General features: G+C 45.9%; 1 long non-coding RNA gene across 2 annotated transcripts in view; it reads left to right on the plus strand.

Annotated features, from left to right (window-relative positions):
* The window catches only part of LOC124076132 (uncharacterized), a 52,212-nt gene that overhangs the window by 24,771 nt on the left and 4,937 nt on the right, over nt 1-22,504 (plus strand). The window contains exons 2-4 of one of the 2 annotated variants that reach the window (XR_006846255.2): nt 9,385-9,594; nt 13,668-13,773; nt 14,644-14,826. This is a non-coding gene — a long non-coding RNA (uncharacterized LOC124076132). Of the gene's footprint in view, nt 1-9,384; nt 9,595-13,667; nt 13,774-14,643; nt 18,299-22,504 lie in introns of those variants that run through there. The other variant, XR_006846254.2, reaches the window with a different exon arrangement.

Genomic DNA, 22,504 nt, shown 5'->3' on the forward strand with positions numbered 1-22,504 from the left:
CAATGGAATATTACTCAGCCATAAAGAAGAATAAAATTATGGCATTTGCAAATAAATGGATAGAACTGGAGACTATCATACTAAGTGAAATAAGCCAATCCCCCAAAACCAAAGGCTGAATGTTTTCACTAATATGCGGATGCTGATTAATAATAGGCTAGTGGGATCTGGGAGAAGGAATGGAGGTTCACCGGATTGGATGGGGGGAATGGAGGGGTAAAAAAAAGGGGAATGGGAATAGAAAAGACAGAAGAATGAATCAGACATAACTTTCCTATATTCATATATGAATACATGACCAGTGTAACTCTACATCATGTCCAACCACAAGAATGGGAAGTTATACTCCATGTATGTATGATATGTCAAAATACATTCCTCTGTCATGTATAACTAAAAAGAACAAAGGAAAAAAATTTTAAAAAGTAACAGCCATTGAGCACTCACCATATGCCACCACACTATTCTAACATTTTCCTATACCATATTCACTTCCAGAACCCAGTAAAATGATGTTACTATCCCCATTCCAGAGGGAAAGGAACCAAAGCACAGAGAGGTTATGTAACTAAGGTCACTCAGCTACTCAGCAGTGGGGCTAGGATAAGAACTCAGGCAGGCTGAGCCCAGGGGGACCCCAGGGATGGAATTCTGACACCCTCTACATTTCCATTGAATTTTGGTTCATTCTTCTCCAAAAGTGAAACACACACACACACTAAGAAGTCAACTTCCCCAAAATGCAGCAGGTATCTAACTAACCACTTCTTTTCTTCTCTCTTTAGAAAACTAAATAGATCATTGTGTCCATTTGGGGACTTCCTAGAAATAACTGGAGACCGGGCACTGCCTCCTTCCCTCTGAGTCCTAGGCCCATTGCTGCCCCAGGTTAAAATGGAGGGACTCTGTCTTGGGAATGTGTGTTGTCCCCTGGACATGGCAAGTGCAGCTCCCAAGAGGAAAGTCCCCCTTCAAAGCCCTTTCTGGTGCCACCATCCATTAACTTACCAAAACCCTGTCCTCTGTACTTGGCCAATTTTCCCATTTATGAAGGATGTGTCTTTGCCCCAGAAGCGTCTGGGGGTTTGTTAGATTTTCTTTTGTTTTTGTGGCGCTGGGCATCAAATCCAGATCTTGCCCAGGCTAGCAAGTGCACGCCCACGGAGCTGCATCCCCAGCTTACCAGGGATTTTGAAGTCACCATCTCATCACATTAAAAATATATTTTTTTATTCCCTCAACATATCTTGGAGTTCTCATACGCTGATCTTAAATAGTCCCAGACCTTGGACAGTTTGTTTCTTCAGTGACTTTTTTTAAAAAACTATTTCCTTCCCCCACTCAGTCCTTACTTTGCCAAAACTATGGTGAAGTTCCTCTTCTTGGATCTCGGGGCTCTCCATTTTGCCCCAGTGCTCTGAGCTGAGGGCTGGGGTTTCCTGAACTCTGTTTGCTGTGGAGGCCCTCCCCTGGTGCTTGCCCACAGAGGCCCTGTCACCCCTGGACTTGTTCATTTCAGGACCATGAGAAGCCACCACTTCAAGGCTGTCCTTGGGGAGCTTATGAAATTACTGGAGGCACAACTGACATGATCGTTCCTGAGATGTTCAAGGGAAAAAAAACGTGGAAAATTGGAATAATAACAAAGCACTTCATTTCAAGGAGGAAGAAGGCAGGCTTTGGGTGGGGTGTGGGCTGACCACCATCAGAGTGGCCTTCCTAGAGCAGGTGCCGCAGAGTGGCTTCCCGCCCATCAGAACCATGGCCTCCTTTTATTATCAGGTTCTGTCACTCCCATTTACTATCCTAGAATGGAAAGCAGAGATAATATAACTAACCTATCCACATAATTTTTTTAAAGAATCAATATATTGACCCAACTGTAATATAAGGGAGAAATTAAGGAAAGTAAGTTATAATAGCATTATACATATTTCAATATGTAAATGCTTAGGAATCATGAAGAAGTGGAAAGCTAGCAGCTACACATAAAACTGCCCAACGGGGCAGCTCTCAGTGCCACAGGACAGTGTGCTGGAGACGGGAGCCACAGGGGTGTGCTCCCTCCATGGAGAGCAGTTTCAGAACTGGTGAGCAGCGCTAGATAAGGCTCCGTGTACCACACAGTACACTCCCCTCGGTTGCTTCAAAAGTACATCCCCAGAATCTAGAAAATACAGTGTGTGTTAACACAGCCATGCAAAAATTCTTGGAGTCAAACAAAGCTAGGTTCCAAGTCAGGCCACTGTAAAGTCACGCCTTTCCGCTGGGATCGCTGTCAAGCCCAGGACCTCTCCGATAGCTGTGCAGATTGTGCTCTGCACCGCCCTTCATTTCATCACTTAAGGGAATGGTGCCCCCTAGAGTTGTGGAGAACACAGAGACCTGGGCAGAATTTTCAAAAGTTCCATGAGACCCAGGAGAATTATTCATTGCATGGGACTGTCTTACAGGCTGCAGAATCCAGAGAGCACCCCTCCTGCTCAGACAGACAGACACACACACACACACACACACACACACTAAATGCTAGCTTACACATGTGGAGAAACAAAGCAGAGAGGTTAAATGACTAGTCATCTCCTGGCCACACACCTTGAATAAAAAAGGTAGGGGCGTCCCTAGCCCAGGACCCCACAGAGAATCACAACAACCCACAAACAGAACATTCTCAGGGTCTAGCCCCAGAGACTGCCCCAACAAAAGCAGCCAAGGCCACAGAGGACCCACAAAGGGCCTGTTCAGCTCGCACCCTGGACCTGTGTCCCTGGTAGGAGCTGTGAGTAGGCCTGGCTGTGGGCTGAAGGTAGACTCCTGTACTTGGCTTCCATAGGGAACCAAATGGGGCAGGCCTGGCAAATAAAGTTCTTACAGAGAAAGGGTGTGTGTGTGTGTGTGTGTGTGTGTGTGTGTGTGTACATGCCCCCTGTCTTTGCAGTCACCTCTACTGCTTTCTAGCAGGAAAGCAAGCATTTAAACCCCTGATGGCATCTCTCACAATCTTTCACATTGCAGCTTTGGGTGGGGACTTGCCCAAAGCTGGGGGCAAGTGTGACCATGGAATGGGGTATTGAAGAGCAGAATGCTGAAATTTCACTCTCAGAAAGACCAGGTAGCAGGGCAGAGAGGAGGAGACTTGGCTCCCTCCAAAGCCCAACAGTGATCCCCCACCCTCATGCAGGGCCTGATTCTAATGTCTTCTGATGGGACAAATTGGTGAGCACAACTATTAGCTGGGTGACATCAAAAGGCATTAATCTCTGGTTCCCGAGCAAGACTAGCACCACATTAGTGCCTTGCACCCAGTCATTATTAAGACTTTAGCCCAAGGGTGTAATAAATGTTTTATGGCATGCAAACCAAGGTAATGGAATGCAAATCCCATAATATGGCCATACATTTATTTTCTAATGGAGCAAATGATGATGTATTTTATCTGAGAAGAGCTGCCGATAGGACCTGCTTGGGAAATGTGAAGTTAGATACCCAAAGGGTGAGTGGGTGGCCCTGCTCAGGTGGGGGCATGGGTGGGCCAGGGTGGGAGCCACGGTGGGACTTCCCAGCAACACTCAAGCTATCGTTCTTGCTCTCGCACCCCTGAGTACCCCCCTTTTGGGGCATATATTGAACATTCTCAGGCTTAATTACATCCCCTTTCCAGAGTTCCCCCCTCCCCAGAGCCTCCACCCCCAGCCAGAGCTGCATACCAATAAGCTACTCAGCTCATATTGGCTTTCCAAAAATATGGCCACATTAAGGTGTGAAATGTTAATGGGATTGAGGGGCGCAGGGCTATTTCTCCAGTGGAGTTAGGGCTTGGCATTGGTGCTGATTTTATTAAGAAGCTGACATTGTTCAGTCGCAGCCCTGGGGCTGGGAGGAAGGCTGAGCTGGCTACCCAGGGCCACTGCAGCCTTGAGAAGGGCTCTTGGTAAAGGAGTGCCCTAGGTCTTTCTGACTGCCGCTACTTCGGAAAGAACTTTCTGATTATTCCAGTTGTCCAAAAAGAGTAAGAGTTTCCTGCTGCAAAGCGGAGATACTCTTCATCCCCAGTAATGACTTTTGTGCTTTCTATTTTGTCTTCCCCAGGCACATGGTATCTGCCAGGTGGCAGCTATCAGGCTCCTGAGCCTGAGACTGATGTTCTGTTCCTAGACATGTGAAGGCTTCGGGAAGTCCAAAGCTGTCCCTATCTTCAAGATGCCGATGATCTAACTAGAGAAAGGGGTGCACATCAGAAAAGAAATTAACAATGCAATGGTTTAAGGGTTACCCAAGTATATCTGAGGGGTACAAGTTTCCTTGTAGAATTTTTAGAAAAGGCATCCATTGAGAAAACAGAACCCTGATGGAGGTGCTGCTGCTGTTGGATGAGTGGGAACCCTCAAAACTGAAAATGCAGGCCCTTGCTCTTCCCCCTTCATAGTTGGTATTGAATTCACATTGGTTCTTGTTGTTGTTGGCGGTGGTTTGTTTTGGTTTGGGTTGGGGGTTTTGGTTGGTTTGTTCGTTTTTGGTATCGGGATTAAACCCAAGGGTGCTTGATCACTGAGTCACATTCCCAACCCCTTTTATTTATTTTTTTTTAAATTTGAGACAGGGTCTCACTTAGTTGCTGAGGCTGGCCTCAAGCTTGCAATCCTCCTGCTTCAGCCTCCCAAGTAGATGGGATTACAGGCGTGCACCACATCCAGCTCCACATTATTTTTCTAATGCTCTGAAAACCACAACTGTCAGTTCTCAGAGGGTTGGGAATGGATCTAGAATGAGTGTGGCAATGTTTTTGATCTTCTAAATGCTCTCTTGTTTGATATAACAATATTAACAACAATAATTCATTGAGAATTTACACCAGGCTCTGTGTTGAGCACTTCATTATCTCATTCAATCCTAAAACAATCTAAGAGGAAAGTATCTTAATGATTCCCACTGAGGAATAACAATGAGGAAACAATCTCAGAGTGAGACTTGCCTAAGTTAGTAAGAGCAAGAACTGTAACCAGATCTCTGCCCCAGAGCCCATCCTGCATCACACAGAGGTTAACAGGGGTCAGGGGAGTGAAGAGTCATCCTTGAAGACAGAGCCAGCTGGTACTATTGACGGGGTGCTCTGACTTCTGGCCCCAGCTTCTCTGCACCACAATGAGCACAGCTGGGTTTTCAGGTGTGTATATTATCCCAAGAGGGGTCCCCCAGGTCCATGGGCCTGTCTCTCTGTCCTTCAACTAGTCCATAACCAGGGAAGATCTCTTCTTACAAAATAATTCTAATCATGGAGGGACATAAATAAATAATGATAACAGTAAATATAGTGTCCCAAATGGATCCTGATCCCACTTTTCATTGGTTTGATTTCTGTGTGCCTGAGCCTCTTCTCAAACATGGATGCTGTAGGTCAACTACCCTTAAAGGATAATTGGGCTAGAATGAGTGGCATTGGATTCTGCTTCCAATGTAAATCCCCAGAACAGGCCTCTATGGAACATTATCTTCCAAGGTTCAGAGAATGAGCCACGTTTTCCGCCAGTGTGTGTGTGTGTGTGTGTGTGTGTGTGTGTGTGAGGGGTGGAGGGGAGACAACAGTCATCAACTATGAATTCTTCAGGCTGGGGTTAGGAACAGATGGGAGTGGACCCCTAGCGTCTTGAACAAGGCCAGGACTAGGGAAAAGCAAGAGGAGCCCAAGCTGCAAAATTTAAGGAGGACTCACTCTTAGAGTCCCACAAAGCAGCAGTGCCCCCTCAACTTATGTGCTCAGGGCCCTGACCCTGAAGTGCCCTGACTCTATCACAAATGGGAAAGTGGACAGAAGCCCCTGTCTCCTTGGCCCACCCTTGAGTTGGGGGAGGACAAGAATAGCTTCCAATTGATTCCTGCACCTAGAAATCTTGGAACCCAGAGGCTGGAATGCAACATAAATTCAGAGAAATCTGACTCACTCAAGTGTAAACCAAGGAAGAGAGCCCAGGCCATTTTCTGGTTCAATGCAATCAAAGTTCAAGAGCTGTCTGGCCCTAGGCAGGCTGGATCCAGCTCCCCAGCCTCCTCAACCATCTTTTGGTTCCCATCACTCAGCTCTCCTTTCCTTGACTTCCCTGGGCACAGACTAGTTGAAGGTGGACAAAGGGTCACTTGGACATGAGATTGTATACACGCTGGAAAACCCACATCTACTCACAGTGGCACAGGAGACAGCCAGGGCCTAAAGCCATAGCCACTTTCTCAGGAGAGAATGAAGCAGTGGCTTTGCTTTGGGGTTCAGGAAGCCTCCCCTAGGTGAGGCTAAATGGGCACCAGCAGGCCACTGCTGCTTACTTGGGACCAGTCCCAATGGAAAGAGTGTCTGCTTCCCGGGAGTTGAGCAATAACAACTCCTGGCCGAGCTCCAGTCCCGAGCTGGTAGCTGTACTAATCTGTCTGTGACCAGGGGCCAACCTGCTCTGATTGGCTAGCTATACTCATGGACTGACCCCTGGGCACCCAACATTCAGCCCCGTTTGGAATGACAAACTTAGTGAAAAATGTGAGTTCCCCAAAGGAGTATCTGGGTGTTCCTGGAGGAGGTATAGGTGCTGGGTGGACCAACTCAAGATCAGGAGACTCTTCCAGAATTCTGGCTGCACCCAAGCCTTCCCTGAGAGCCCACGGCATCTGCTGCCCAAGTCCGTGTTATTTGTGGCCATCCTCTGTAGGCCTTCCTAAGGCATGGAATGCTTCTCGCTCATCTTTGGCCACTTAATCCTCCCCCTCGAAGGGTCTGGCCAGTGACTTGTGCATTACACTCACTCAGGAAGAATGTGCTGACGTTATGAAAGAATGAATGAGGAACTGTGCTGGGACTGGGCCCCAAACTTTTATTAACTGCAAGGTTAAAAGCTATCAAGGGTCAGGGGCACCACAAAGGGGCAAAGGGAGTGAGTCAATTAACACCTGCCTTTTTATTTCCAAATCGAATTGTTGCATGAGGTTTGGGGATGATGTAAGTGCTCGGCAGTGTTGGGGCAGGATTTATGAGCCAGGGTATCTGGAGCACGGTCTGAGCAGGCAGCTGGTGAGAGGCACTTACCCTAACTGCCCTCGCTTGGAAGTCTCCCGAAAATAATAGTTGTAAGACATGAAGGCACGCTGGCAGTTAAACACCCTTCCTTCTGTGCCCGGGGTGGATCTGAATTGAGTCACTGGTTTAGAAGGGTGTCCAGTTTACACCCAGCTTTGTACTGACAGGAATGGAGTAGAATGTTGGGATCGGAGAGGGAGTGGGAAGGCTGGGTAGGACATTAACTCAGTCTTGGGTCCCGGTAATGGGGACATGTTCTACTGGACCCATCTCAGGTTGGTTCACACTGGAGTAGGGGACACTGTTAGCCGGCGACACAGGGAGTCCATTAGTTAATGTCCATTCATTGTCTCCTACTTAAAATGAGCAGGATTAAGCTCTGCTGGAAGTTTCTGGAATGTGGCTGGCATAGTTGGGACTCACTGACTTGTATGGGGTACGAGAGGCAGGGAGAAAGGCAGCCTTCCCCTCCAGGCCTTCCCACCAGCTTGGGTCCGAATAATGAATTTTCGACTGGGTCATTAAATGCTGATTAAAGTACTAGAGGAAAGAACAGGAGGGGAAAACCAACATCAAGTGTTGTACATACATACATACTCCCACCCCGGCCCCCCTTCCCTTTTCTCAAGCTGCCTCGAAGTTCGTTCCAACCCTCCATTGGAAATGCTATAAAAGGCCAGGTTAATTAAGTCCTATATATTACCAGCACAAACACTTCCAACTTTATTCTGGCGGCTCTGTGAGTGAGGAGGAGGCCAGGCAAGGTCCAGGCAGCTCAGGGTAATAAAACAGAAGACTCAATTACCTTGTACATTTGCAGTTTTTATAAAATCATTTAAAGTTCTCCCAATGAAAATCACAGTGAAGAGGGATTGGAGTCCTGAAATCCAGAGGGAGCTCAAAGAACCAGAGACTTTGAGTGGCCATGGACAGCAGACTCGTCCTGGCCATTTCCCTACTTCCCTGGGTAGGGAAGCCTCCTCCCCAGGATGGGCTCAAAACAAAAAATAGAGGAAGGACAAAGAGAAGGGGACTCTTTAACCATGCATGCTACCCACTGGGTCTGGAGTACTGTTCTAGTGCTTAAGACAATCCATTGCAGTAGGTGTGATCCCCATTTGCAGATGAGGAAACTAAGGCAGCAGAATAAATCTCTGGTGTCCAACCAGGAGAGATCAACATCCCAAACCTGTGTGCCTCCTGTGTTATACTGCACAATTCCTGCTCCTCCTTTTAAGCTGTGAAGCCTGCTGTCTGCACATCATGGCTCCATGTTAAGAGAAGAGGCTCTGGAGCACATGGGTCTGGATTCAATTCCATCACTTCCTAGCTGGGTACCCTTGAGAAAACTACTTACACTTTCTGAGCCTTAAAGAAATTACCTTCCTCATCTGTGAAAACAACATCAGTCCCTTCCTCACAGCATTGTTAAGCAGATTAAATGGTACCATGTTGTATAAAATGCTCAGGCAAGAGTGTAGAATGTGGGTGTATTAGTTATTATTGTACCAGGTGCCTCTCCACTTGTCATGATCAGCTCATTACACTTTCCAGGGTGACAGCCAGTGAGCCAGCTGTGTGAACCATGCTCCTGTGCCAAAAACAGGGCAGAGAGGCTCTTACTCAGCACCCCAATGATGGAATTCACAAGTCAGTTCTCCCACTTCTGACAACTTCTTCCCTATGGAAGAATCTCATGTTTCCCATGGGATCAACAAAAACAAGAGCTACATATAAGTAAAAACAGGACTTCTTGTTTTCTTCTTCCATATATAGAAACTGTTCAATATACTTACTCTTTAAGAAATGGGATATAAAATTTTAATTCAATAACAGCCCCCAGAGGGAGAAATTTTTCTCTGGGCTGTAGCCACAGTGACCCAGAGCAATGTTCCCAGAAGGCTGGAGAGAATTGAGCCGAAAGTTCCCTCATCTTGATCAAATCTCTTAGGGCCTCAAGGGCAGAATCTGAGTGAAGGTGGGATCTGGAGGCTGTGCAGCTTTGGATGGAAAGGGAGGCAGCACTTAGCATGTGAATGGATGACACTACAACATCTTGGGCATATCTCAGGTCCCCCTGTTGGAGAGCTTCCTCTGGGTGAAGATGATGAGGCACACCATATTTTTAAAAGGGACCAAGTAACATTTCCAGTCATCCCTGATTTCCTAGAACCTTGACACTCCCTCATCAAGAAGTAGAGTCTATTTCCTTTACCCTTGAAATTGTAGCTACATCAGTAAGTGAAATGTAGTAAATGTGATGCTGCATAACCAACAAAGCTAAGTCATACAAAGTAACACAGCTTTCACCTGGCTCTCTTCCCCAGCTGCCATATTGTGAGGAAGCCAAAGCTACATGGAAAGGCCACATACTGATATTCTGGTCACAAGGCCCACCCAACAGCCAGTACAAACCACCAGATGCATATGAGATGCATCAGATGATTCAAATGATTCCAGCCCCTAGAGGCTTGGAACCTTCTTCCAACTTCTGCCTTGGAACCTTCCAGCGGAGGCCCAAGCATCATGGAACAGAGGTAAAGCAACTCCAATGTGCCCTATTGGAATTTCTAAACTCTCAGCAACCCAATACAGGAAGTTCAAGTTCCCCTTCACAATACAGGAAGTTCAAGTCCCCCTTCTTCTCACAGTTGGCCACAGAGTGTAAAACATAAGTGGTTGTTCATACCATTAAGTTTGAGGTAATTTTTAACTTAACCAGAATAGCCAACCATAGCCTTTATTGGCAGGTTCAGCTCTTGGGGGCTACCATGTAAGAGGGTCACAGACCAACTAAAGAAATTCCCAAGCATTGTGATCAGGGTGGAGGGGCCTGAAACTCTGGTCTAGATGGTGAAAGCTGGAGATGGGTATGGAGTGTGGACTCAGTCATGACTTTTCTACCCCTGAGGGTGGAGTGGGATTGCCCTGGGGTGGCAATATGCCTCAGAGGGAAAGGACAGGCTTCAGCATTAGGTGGTCCTGGGTTCCATCTTTCCTATCTCCTCTCTCACTATCTCATAGCTTGAATGAATCAGGCCATCTCTGTGGGCCTCCCAAGGGGATAACAATATCCTTCTTGCAGGATGCTTGTGCAGATTAAATAAGAATATAGGTGGCTTGCTTGACACAAAGACTCTTAATAGATATGCTCATAAAAGGTCCTTTGGCTACCAGTTCAAACTTGCAATAAAGAGGAAGTGTTGGTGAGAAAGGTGATACAGGACACATCTTCTGAGGTAAAGATGGGAAGAAGAACTGGCATGTGACTTACCTTATCTCAAGGTTTGAATGTGTAGAAAAGAGGCTTCAGGAGGTGACAGCAGATGGGAGTTTCAGCTTTATTAACAGCAACAATTGTCCAATGACTGCCAAAAGTAGGGCTGCACTGGAGCCTGGACTTTTCTCTAAGAGGAGATCTTGATTGATTGATTGTATCAAGTTTGAACACAGGGGTGCTTTAACCACTCAGCCACATCCCCAGCCCTCTTTTATTTTTTATTTTTACTTTGAGATAGTCTCTCTATGAGTTGCTCAGGCTGGTCTCGAATTTCAATCTTCCTACCTGAGCCTCCCGAGTCACTGGGATTACAGGCATGCACCACTGAGCCCAGCTAAGAGATCTTTAATTAATGATTCATGTTAATGGTTATGGGATTATTCAGACTTTCTATTCCTTTGTCAGTTTTGGTCACTTGTGTTTTTCTAGGACTTCTGCATTTTGTGTATTTTGTATATTCAAATGAATTGATATAAAGCCATCCAAATGTCTTTTTTTTTTAATTTTTTATTGTGGGTTGTTCAAAACATTACAAATTTCTTGACATATCATATTCCACACTTTGATTCAAGTGGGTTATGAACTCCCACCTTCACCCCATACACAGATTGCAGAATCACATCAGTTACACATCCATTGATTTACAAATTGCCATACTAGTGTCTGTTGTGCTCCACTGCCTTTCCCATCCTCCCCCCTCCCCCCTCCCCGCCTCTCCCCTCCCCTCCCCTCCTCTCTCTCTACCTCCTCCACTGTATAACCCTGAGGGTCTCCTTCCATTACCATGCAATTTCCCTTCTCTCTCCCTTTCCCTCCCACCTCTCATCCCTGTTAAATGTTAATCTTCTTCTCCTGCTCTTCGTCCCTACTCTGTTCTTAGTTACTCTCCTTATATCAAAGAAGACATTTGGCATTTGTTTTTTAGGGATTGGCTAGCTTCACTTAGCATAATCTGCTCTAATGCCATCCATTTCCCTGTAAATTCTATGATTTTGTCATTTTTTAATGCAGAGTAATACTCCATTGTGTATAAATGCCACATTTTTTTATCCATTCGTCTATTGATAATATCCAGAGTATACAAAGAACTCAAAAAATTAGACAATAAGAGAACAAACAACCCAATCAACAAATGGGCCAAGGACCTGAACAGATACTTCTCAGAGGAGGACATACAGTCAATCAACAAGTACATGAAAAAATGCTCAACATCTCTAGCTGTCAGAGAAATGCAAATCAAAACCACCCTAAGATACCATCTCACTCCAGTAAGATTGGCAGCCATTAGGAAGTCAAACAACAACAAGTGCTGGCGAGGATGTGGGGAAAAGGGTACACTTGTACATTGCTGGTGGGACTGCAGATTGGTGCAGCCAATTTGGAAAGCAGTATGGAGATTTCTTGGAAAGCTGGGAATGGAGCCACCATTTGACCCAGCTATTCCCCTTCTCGGTCTATTCCCTAAAGACCTAAAAAGAGCATGCTACAGGGACACTGCTACATCGATGTTCATAGCAGCACAGTTCACAATAGCAAGACTGTGGAACCAACCTAGATGCCCTTCAATAGACGAATGGATAAACAAAATGTGGCATTTATACCAAATGCCTTTTTAATCAGCCAGGAAGTTTACTTTTGTATCAGACCCCTAAAACAGTGCTGTGAGATCATGTCATGGTCTCTTTCCTACTGGTTGTAGAGGTGGTGCTCTGCCACCCGTTACAGCCCCAGCCACGATACCCCAGGCCTCCTAGGGCAGAGCGGAGGATGCATTGTGCACCTTGCTAGTTAGAAATTCTGCCCATGACTCATCCACAAAGTTCAAGGGAAAGCCAAGTTCTTATAGCCTCTTAAAGACAGCTTGGGCTAGACACAGTGGCACACTTATAATCCCAGCAACTTGAGAGGCTGAAACAGGAGGATCACAAGTTCAAGGCCAGCCTGGGCAACTTAGCAGGGCTCTGTCTCAAAATAAAATAAAAGTGGTTGGAGATGTAGTTCAGTGGTAGAGCAGCCCTGGGTCCAATCCCCAGTACTGCCAGAAAACAATTAAAAAAAAAAAAAAAAGACATCTCAAAGTGCCCCTGGATGATTAGGGCTTGGGGTGACCATCTCCCCCAACCCTTCAGTGGACAACTCCTTTTCCTTCTTTCCTTACTGGTTTCCCAAGCCCAGCAGACCCTGGGAACCCCACTTTGGCAGGTGGTCATGATGTTCACTCTCCTCTCTGTTGCTGGTTAATTCCTGCTGAGGACAAGCAGCATCTAGCAGGCTGGGCCAAAGGCTGGGATCTGGGTGAAGGGTTATCTGTTTGTGCCAGGGTGACCTCATGTGTGCAGACGCTGGATTGAGAACGGACAGAGTATTCTCTACAATGGTTCCAGTGAGGTGCCCACTTGGATGTCCTGTGCTGCTGGCCTGTCCCAGTGGGGTCACCTTCCTTCCTGATGGCTTCAGAGAAACCATAAAGAATGGGACTGTGGGTGGTATTCCTGAGTACTTCCCTCCCAGGGAGTCCCAGCTTGCCGTCCCCACCTCCATCTGCCTCGCCCATTGGGTCCTCCTCGCTACCCTGCAGCCCCTCCCGCCCTCAAAGAGCAGCCATGCGGAGCTCTGCCTCCCTCCAAGGGTGGCTGCCCGGGAGGGTCCTGGCAACATCGCCCTCCACCTGGACACCCCACTGAGGAGAACACAAGACACAAGCTGCTGCTAGGTCTGTCTGCCAGGGTCAAAGTCCCCACAGACTTAGTCAGGAAGGGGCCACTCAGCCAGCCCTGGAACCTGATGCTTGGGGGTAGGGGAGTGAGTGGGGTCCAAGCGGCACAAAAGGGGTTAAAGGAGCTGGTGGAAGATGGGAGCGCAGGGGCACAGCACTGCTGGAAAGCAGCTAGCCGGGTGCATGGCTAATTAGAACTGAGCATCAGTAAACAATGCCTTTTCCCCTCATTAAGGACAAATCTGTATGTATAATGTGCCTATTTTCTCTTTCATTAACTTATAAATGGCCACTACTTTAAAGCCATTTAACCAGCAGTTTTGACTTGCCCGTCAGCTCAGGGTCTGACAATCTTCTCACTTCTGAGGCTGACAGAGGTGGCCCCTCCGCACATGGTCCTCACAGGAAGAGGACATGTGGGTGCTCCTCTGAGACTCAAGGAGCTGCAGAACCTTCCAGAAAGGGATGCAAGGGGATGTGGGAGGACAGGCAAGGCCAGGTGCCCCAAGCAGGCCTTCTGCCCTGGACCCAGGTGATCCCCCACCAGCCCCTCCTCCTGGGCTTCTGATGATCACCCACGCTCTCTAAATTGCTCTTTCTGTGCCCTTGAGTAGCAGAGGACTCTGATTCTTCCTATAAAAGAGGAGCCTTGAGAATGTGCCCAATCTACACACATCCTCCAGGATGCCCAGCAACAATCTGGGACCAGAGATCCCAAAGGTGAGATATCACATCGGCCCTCACAAAGCTCACAGTCCAGTGGAGAGAGCAACATGCACACATAGGTAAGGAAATGAGGGGCCTGCCAAGTGAAGTCTGCACTAAAAGTTGGGAAGGCTTCCCAGGTGAGAGTATGCCTCTTCCATCAGTCTAGAAACTTCCTAGGAGTAAGTATGAGGTCTCCTTCATCAGGCTAGCACTTCAGAGGCTACTGACCAGTCCCTCCATGGGACTAAGAGATGCCCTGGCGGCAAAGCCTGGAGACCCCTGGGTTAGGAACAATTGCTCCTATGGGATCGGAAACTCCCATGAGGGAGGGATCTGTCCAAAAGCAGGGTTTATTTCCCTGTCCTTTTCTAGGTAGCCCCCAGGACCCTGGATAAAGATGAGCCCAGCCTTGAAGCAGCCTCCGTGTATTCCTGCCTCCTTCCTGGGTCCCAAAATGTTTACCAATCCTGTCCTAGGACTTAGGGGTAGAGATGGTGCCAAAGAGGAAAAGGACATAACCTTTGCCTGTAGGAGCACCCATAGGGAGCTTCCTGGTTTTGTAGTGCCACCGATACACACAAAGCAATAGTAAGACAAGAGAAAGATGAACACTTATGGAGGGCTCACTTTGTAGCAGCAAAAGGCATGTCCATTACCAGCTCTGTCAATCCACCTAAGTGCTCACAGTTGTGAGATGGATAATATTTTCCCTATTCTACAAATGAAGAACTAAACTTCCAGTAAAGCAATTTACTCAAGATCACGTAGCCAGTTGGTGGTAGAACTGGGAGTTAAACCTAATCTGTCTAGTTCCAAAACCTAAGCTCTTTCCACCACATCCAACTGTCATCTGGGATGAATTTTTTAAAATTTCATAAACAGCAGAAAAGAGGAAGAACATCGAGAATGGAGGTTCTGGCAGCTGTCAAACCTCAGATGCAGGAAAGATCTGGAGTGGCCAAAGATGTTCTGAAGATCTGATGGTGAAGCTGGGGAAAGCCCTACTTCTGGACCCCCTGCCCTGTACCCCCCCTGGACAGGAAAATTGAAGAATCCTCAAGCCTGGTGAGGAAGCATGCTCATAAATTCAGTTGTTCCTTAAAATACTACCTCTTGGTAGTATTTTAACATTAGATGGACTTCTGAGGGGTGCTAGGTTGTTCCACTGTTGGAAAATATGGACATCATGATCATTAGCCTTGTTATTAATTACAAATACTAGGAAACAAGGTGAAATTCCATTCACAAGGAAAAACAAGAGGGTCTATTCACATGCAGAATGCTATCTATACAGCTGTTAATGAAAATAGGTCCATGCAGGCTTGACATGGCTAAGTCTCCAAAATACACTGTCACGTGAAGAAAACACAACTTGCATGCATGATATTACTTATGGAAAAAGAGATATCTCCAAACAAAGAGCTTTCAAGGGCTACATATTGTACTTATGAGATCTGAAAAAATACACATCAAACTGATCACAGCAGTTACCTCTGGTTGGGGGTAGACATAACCAGATGGAAGGATCAAAGGGGACTCTGGTTTTCAAGGGGTGACCACCTGTCCAGGTTTGCCCAAGAGGCCTGTTTTCCCTGATGCAGGTGTGACTAATAATAGTGCTTGCTTTTCACTCTCAAAAGTGTTCTGTTTCAGTGATAAATTATATAATGGTCTTACTTATCTATGGTGTTAATTTTTTACAATAAGAACGCATTAATTCAACCCCGTGTCATTTCTGATAATGCATAATGTAGAAGGTAAAGTCCTCCTCCCGCCCTCCAGGCCCCGGACCCACTCCTCAGAGTCAGGCATGGTAACAGTTTCCTAGCATCCTTCTTGAAACTGTAAATCCATATCTAACCTCATCACCTTGACACACAGAGAAAGAGATATATGAAATTAGGCAGTACATACTGTTTCTAAACTTGCTTTTCTCACTTAATTTTGTCTCTGTCACGATTATTAGGAAAACCTGATTAATACGGATCCTCAGGTCCTACCAATAGAGTTGTAAATTCAGTGGATCACAGTGGGGTCCATAGATATATATTTCTGACAATCTTTCTTGGTGATTCAGGTGACACTACACTATGGATTCCACGTTGATCTTTGTCCACAAAACAATCATTCATTCATTTATTCAATAAGCAATTATGGATCCTTGCTCTGGGCTTGGCCTTAGAGATTCTTGGACTTCAACAGAGAACATATGCAGTCCCTGCCCTCCTGGGCACAGCCTCCTTCTCTTCCCTGTCATCACTGGTGGTTGGTTATAGAGGTCATGAGTATGGTACTGCAGCAAGAGCCAATCCTAGTGCACCTTGTCTGACTACATGACCTTGGGAAAGTACTTAGCCACTCTCTGCCTCAGTTACCTCATTTGTAGAATGGGCACAATAATCCTCACATCACATGATGGATGCTCAATAAATTGCAGTTACTATTAATAATAAATTAATTAGAAATAATAAATATATCTTAATAATAAAACTCATATAGTGTTCCTGACAAGTATGTTTAAACTAAGTCCAATCATGAGCAAATAATGAGACAAATTCTGAACTACAAATCCATAATACAAACATACTGGCACTCTTTGAAAACATCAGTCTCAGGCTAGGGCTGTAACTCAGTGATAGAGTGCTTGCCTAGCATGTGTGAGGCCCTGAGTTTGATCCCTAGCACTGAAAAAAAATGTGTATGTGCCAATATCACAAAAAGCAAATGTAAGAAACTTTTCTAGATTTTAAAACATGAAAGGGATATACAACCAAATTCAAAATGTTCTTCAAGTTTGGATTATTGATTTTAAAAATATATATCTATAAAGAACATTACCAAAATAACCAAGATATGAATATTAACTTACACAACACTGTAGCAATGTTAAATTTCTTTTTATTTATTTATTTTTTTAGGACACAATACCTTTATTTTACTTATCTATGTGGCACTGAGGATCTAAGCCAATGCCCCACGCATGCAAGGCAAGCGCACTACCACTGAGCCACAACTCTAGCCCTGCAATGTTAAATTTCTTGAGTGTGATAATTACACTATATAAATGCCCTCATTCTTAAGAGATATATGCTGAAACACTCAGAGATAAAGCGTTGCTGGGGCTAACATGCATGAAGCCCTGGATTAAATCCCCAGCACCATAAAGAGAGAGAAAAAGAGAGACAAAGGGTCATGCTGTCTATAAACAACTCTCAAATGGTTCAGAAAATTGCATGTGTAGGGATAGGGAGACAACAGAGAGAAAAGGAGAAAGATGGGAAGAAAGACAACAGAGAATTTGCAGCAAAATGTTAATAACTGATATATTAAGTGAACATGTGGGTATTCCTATTCTGTTCTTCCAATTTACTATATAGATTTGGAATTTTTAAATAAAAATTAGGAAAGGTGAAATTTAATGTTTTTTAAAAACAATATGCAAGATAGTGGTTGAATTGGGAGGGAGGAGTAACTTGGAGGGAGCTCTCTCAGGGTGTTGGGGACGCTGTATGTCCTGAACTGAATGTGTTTGTTTCAGTAGGATTTTTAAGCTGGACACTGAAGATCCTACTCCTTTTTGCTTGTATGTTATATGTCAATGATTATAAGTTTATTTAGAATGATTTTCATATTAAAGCATTCTCCACTACACCCTTCCCTCTGATCTAAGTCTTTGATGCAAGACAGCCTTGGCAAGAGTAGAAGCTGGAAGGAAGGCTGGGGTTAGGCTCCCCTTCCCTGACTGTTATGCCATCTCCAGGGGGAGGAGAGGAGGCCTGAGTCTGAGGACAGCTTGCCGGGGCCTGGCTCCTTGGGAGGACTCAAGCTGTGTCCAGGAGGGCTCTAGCCTGCTCCTCTGAGCCATGCCTGACTTCTGCTGTCAGGCCCTCAGGCAGGAGGTTAGCCTTGACTCCACACTGCTCTGGTCTCAGTGTTCCCCTCTTTGTCAGCTCTGTGGGCCCAGATGGATGTGGGATTAATGAGGCATCTCATCTGGTGTGAGAAGTAAGTCGAGGGGTCACATTTCCCACTCCTTGCCTTGTTCCCTGTGAGCTTGATCTGATCAGCCTCACTAGATGGAAACAGGGATGTAGTCACCTCTCTGTGTTTTACAGATTAATTGCTGGAGTCCTCAGCTGCCTCCATTGATAAACATGATAGCAACAGCTAACACATACATGGAGCTAGATATGTGCCCAGTCCTGTTCTAATGTATTTAATGTATATAATACAACAACTCTCTGAGGTAATATTTTTTACCCATTTTACATACAGGGAAACAGAGGTATACCCTCCAGCCTTCAAAATCATTTGCCTAAGCGGATTTGACTGCATAATTTGCAGGGCCCAGTATAAAATTAAAACATGAGGACCTTGTTCAAAACATATTAAGACTTTCAAGATACCAAACATCAAGCCAAGCATAAAGCCTATTTAAGGAGGGGGCCCTGTGAGACTACACAGGTCTGCATACCCACAGGCCAGACCTGTACATTACTTAAGTAGCAGTGGGAACTTGAACCCAAACAGTCTGACTGCAGAGTTTGTTCTCTTATCTACTGTGCAATATTACCTCTCTAACTCAACATTCTCCAAACTGTCCTGGAACCAGAGATACTTACTTGGTGCATCAGGACCTGTTCCATTTCTTAAAAGCCAGATGGACACAGGGTTGAACAGACTTAATTGTTGGCTGCTACAGCGGGTAACTGTTGAAAACTGGTCCCACACAGTTCAACACCTGCATAATCATAGTGCTGTTCCACACAGAAGGACACACAGAGCAAAGCACAACCAGAACTGCAGGGCTGGGAGGACCAGCCTCTCTAATAAACTTCTAAGTTGACTATTAACTCAGTTCACCAAATCTAACTCCCTAATTCCTGAGGGTGAGTTTCTTCTCTGGTGTGCTTTTATCCTTTCCTATCAAAGGATCTCAGAGGGGACCAACTTAGTTAACAGAAAGGCTCCCATTAACCTTAAACCCAAAACGAAAGGGTGAGTCAGGGTCTTGAGTTCAGTCTTCCCAGGAGGCTGCTGGTCCCTATGCAAATATCTTTACCTCCATAACCAGCTCCAAACATCAAAACCTTCTTTGGATATTTTTGTTGCACCCTTTCCTAGAGCAAATGCGTTTGCCTACTTACCTCATAACTGCATAATAAGAGGAGAGATGTTACTTATTTTCTAGAAAACCTAGTTTTGCCTAAGTGCTCCATCACACAGTTTAACACCATTGATAGATCAATGTCACACCCAGATACTTTCATAATGACATAGATGGCTTAAAAGGCATTGGATAATGAGACTTTAAAGGATGAAGAACTGGAGCTTTTGTGTGGATAGGAGGAGCTAAGCCAGTGACACTTGGCTTATCATTACCACTATAGCGTCACTTGTGCCCAGTAGTTGGCAATGCCCGGGAGTGCCTGGATTGCTCTCGGTACATGGGGCATCTCTGCAGGCACACTTAAGTCATCTCCATTTGAGAAATGTGTTCAGTTGCAGAAAACAGAATACCCAACCAACAGTGCCCTAAACAAATAGAGGTGTACTCTATTCACGTGACAGAAAGGTAGGACGGATACTGGCATTGATTTACCAGTTCTACAATGTCAGGGCTGATATTGCTGTAATTCTTTTGGTCTTTCTATCATAGTGGCCAATGGCTGCTGCAGCTCCAGCCTTCAAGTCTTCACTCAAGGGGGAAAAAAAGGCAAGAAGGGGCAGCACCTTTATAGGAAAAGAAAAGACTTCCTAGTGCCTCCAGAAGATTTCAGCTTACGCCTCATTGGGTTGAACAGGGTCACATGGCCTTCCCTAGCTGCAAGGGAATCTGAGATTTTATCTTGTTTGGGTCTAGGCACATTTTCACCAGGAACAAAATTGGAATGTTGAAACAAAGAAGGACACAAAGGTGCCACACCCTTCTGCCAGTAGTTCTCTCAGCGGCCCCTGTGCACCTTCCCAGCCACCCTGGAACCCTCACAGAGAGCCCCCGACACCTCTGTGGTCCTCCCAGTACCCCAGGCAAGAGGAGCCCACCCAGGGAGTCAGGATTTCCCCTGAGCTGGCAGGCACCACAGTCAGCTTTCTCCTGTGGTGATTAATGATGCTCCGCTGAGCCTGGGAAGAGGCGGCTAATTAGCTATAGACTGATTAAGGACAAAGTCCCAGACATAATAAACGTGAACTTTCCATCCTCCTCTCTCCCTCCCAACCCTGCCACCACCAGTAGAAACCAAGCCTGAAGTGCCCCTCACAGTCTGCCCACCTGGGGAGACCTGGCAGTGTCCCCCACATCACAGTTCCCGTGGCCTGGCACAACCAGGGCATGGTGGCAGAAGCGGGCCTACCGGGGTCTTCTTTCAGGGCTGATAGCCCTTCCAGCATTTTCCAAACTCTTTGCTCTAGACCAGGCATGGTTAGACCCAAACAAACTGAGTCTCTGCCCTAAAGTATCCGCAGCTGAGGGCTACAGAAATCCAGGAAAGGCTGAGAACAGCATGACCTGGGGTTACTGGACAGGGTTCCATGCAGGGACTTGGTGAGTGGAGACGCGGCCCTGGAGAAAAGGGTGGCCACCTACAAAGGTGTGGAGGAGAAATGAGCAGAGCACAGTGGTGACTGGTGGGCAGTAGTGAGTGTGGGTGGGGCAAAGGGGTGGGGAGAGGTAAGGACAGATGAGAAACAGGAGGCTTAGTGGTGATGCAGCCCAGTTGCTTCCAGCCCCACTTGTCCCACAACAACTGGCATCCAAATACAAGACACCCCTGGTGACCCACTCTACCTCCAGCTAGGACACTTCACCTGTATCTCCCACACCAGAAAGTATACCCAGGTGCAAATGAAGCCATCCTACAGCCACCCCTGCTAAGGATGGATGAAAATGAGCCCTCTGACACACGAATCTTGTACAAGATAAGGCTGTGATAAGGACAGAGGATACACTTTAGCCACAGATAACAGGAGAAATTCAATGAGCATGACTTCTCAGGTTCTCTCGTTTCCTCCAAGGAGATATTTACAGGGGACAAAGGTGAAGGCCTGTCCAGGCCTGACTTGGGAAGCAAGCCTTCCACCTTGCCTGGCTCATCTTTTCCATTCCTTGAGTCTCAGCTCAAGTGCCACTTCTTTGGGAAGCTTTCCCTGACTCCCCAGATTAGATCAGATTTTCTGTATTTCCCTTTGAGAAGTGCATCATAGTTTATACTAGTGCATTTAAGTGATTGTGTATCTTCACAATGATGTATTCAACCAGCAAATATTAATGGAGCCACAAAATGTGCTAAGTTATGGGGACACAATGAGATGTGCTCTCATAGAACATATTGTCTATAAGTCCTGTGGCACCTAAGCAAGCATGTACCTTAATGCCAAAAGCGAGGCTTCCCCCAGCCCCAGGAGAACACTAGGACAACTCAGGCATTAATGCCATGCCAGTAGGAAACCACACCCCACAAGCGCCTTCAAGTGCAGTTGCTCAGTTTGCCCATGACATAAGGGGCTTCAGGACATTCTGGGGTGTGTTGCCCATACTCTTCCTGCAGAGCTGAGACACTGGCTCCTCTAGCTGCAAGGAGTGTCAGCTATTAACAGTTGGTAGCTAAGTTCCTCTCTAGGAATTGTCCTCAGTCAAAGAGAGGCACATTATTCCCCACAGCAGCTCCCAACCAATGCCGATGCCGGGGCATTTGAGATGACAAAGGCCTGCCCCACCTCCAAACCAGGGCATTTTGGCATAATCGTTCCAGCTTCAGAGCTTCCTGTGGGCTTGCTCAACTTCTCCCTCTGCGGTCCTGCTTCTGCCACCCCAGTACAGGGGTAGCTCCTGAGAGCATTCCCCAGTGAGACTTCTGCATGCAAATTTCAAATGTCAGAGTCTCTTTCTTAAAGAACTTGACCAAGGAACAAGTAGGAGTTGAATCTACCCAGATGTGTGACTGCCTCAGTCTAGGGGAAAGGACTCCTTTTCTAAGCTGCATGACTTAATAGCCCAGCCCAGCCCAGCACCCCCATCCTACCTGAGAGGTGAACGAGGAATCCAAGCCAGTGCCACAAAGGCCTTGGCAAGGACCTGGGGAAGGAACCAAATCTTGCAGCTAAGTGAGTTAGAAGACTCCAGAGAAGACAATATCTAGGATAAGAAGCCCACCATCCCCTGGAGTCTGATTTCAGCTGATTTAACAGGTCTCCAGGGACTTTATTTCAGTAAGACAACCAGGAAATTCTTCATCTCTATGCTGAGGATTCCCAACATGTGAAAGGGTCAAACCAGCCACCAGCATCCTAATCCAGGCCCAGTGTGTGGGAGAACTTGCCCGGGTAGGTGCAGAGGGGTGGTGGAGGCAGTAGGAAGGAACGAGGCTTGCACAAACTTAGTAATTGAAATCATTAATAGCAGTAAAATAAGTTGTCCATCCTACATGTAATTTGTAGTAATGTTTGGTTACTGAGATTAATTTCTGGTAATGAAATACTAATTAAACCATTTATTGAGTAATGTATTTGCTTGGTGGTATTTTATGGGTGTTCACTTATAAATATTTTAATTACTTTTGCTAAGTAATTAGAATTTACTAAATAATTTCCAAACTATTTATTAATTTCTAGCAATTCTCAGCCAACCAACAAGTAATTGTTTTACTTTATATCAGTAATTAAAGTCTTTAAAAAAAAAAAACTTGGAAGAGAAGAGAAGTTTTGAAGACCTGGCTATTCTATGCACACAAAATTGGGTGTG

The sequence above is a fragment of the Marmota monax genome, unplaced genomic scaffold, assembly GCF_021218885.2.
Source record: "Marmota monax isolate L192 unplaced genomic scaffold, Marmota_monax_Labrador192_F-V1.1 WCK01_AAM20220418_F8-fsc00019, whole genome shotgun sequence".
Taxonomy (NCBI): domain Eukaryota; kingdom Metazoa; phylum Chordata; class Mammalia; order Rodentia; family Sciuridae; genus Marmota; species Marmota monax.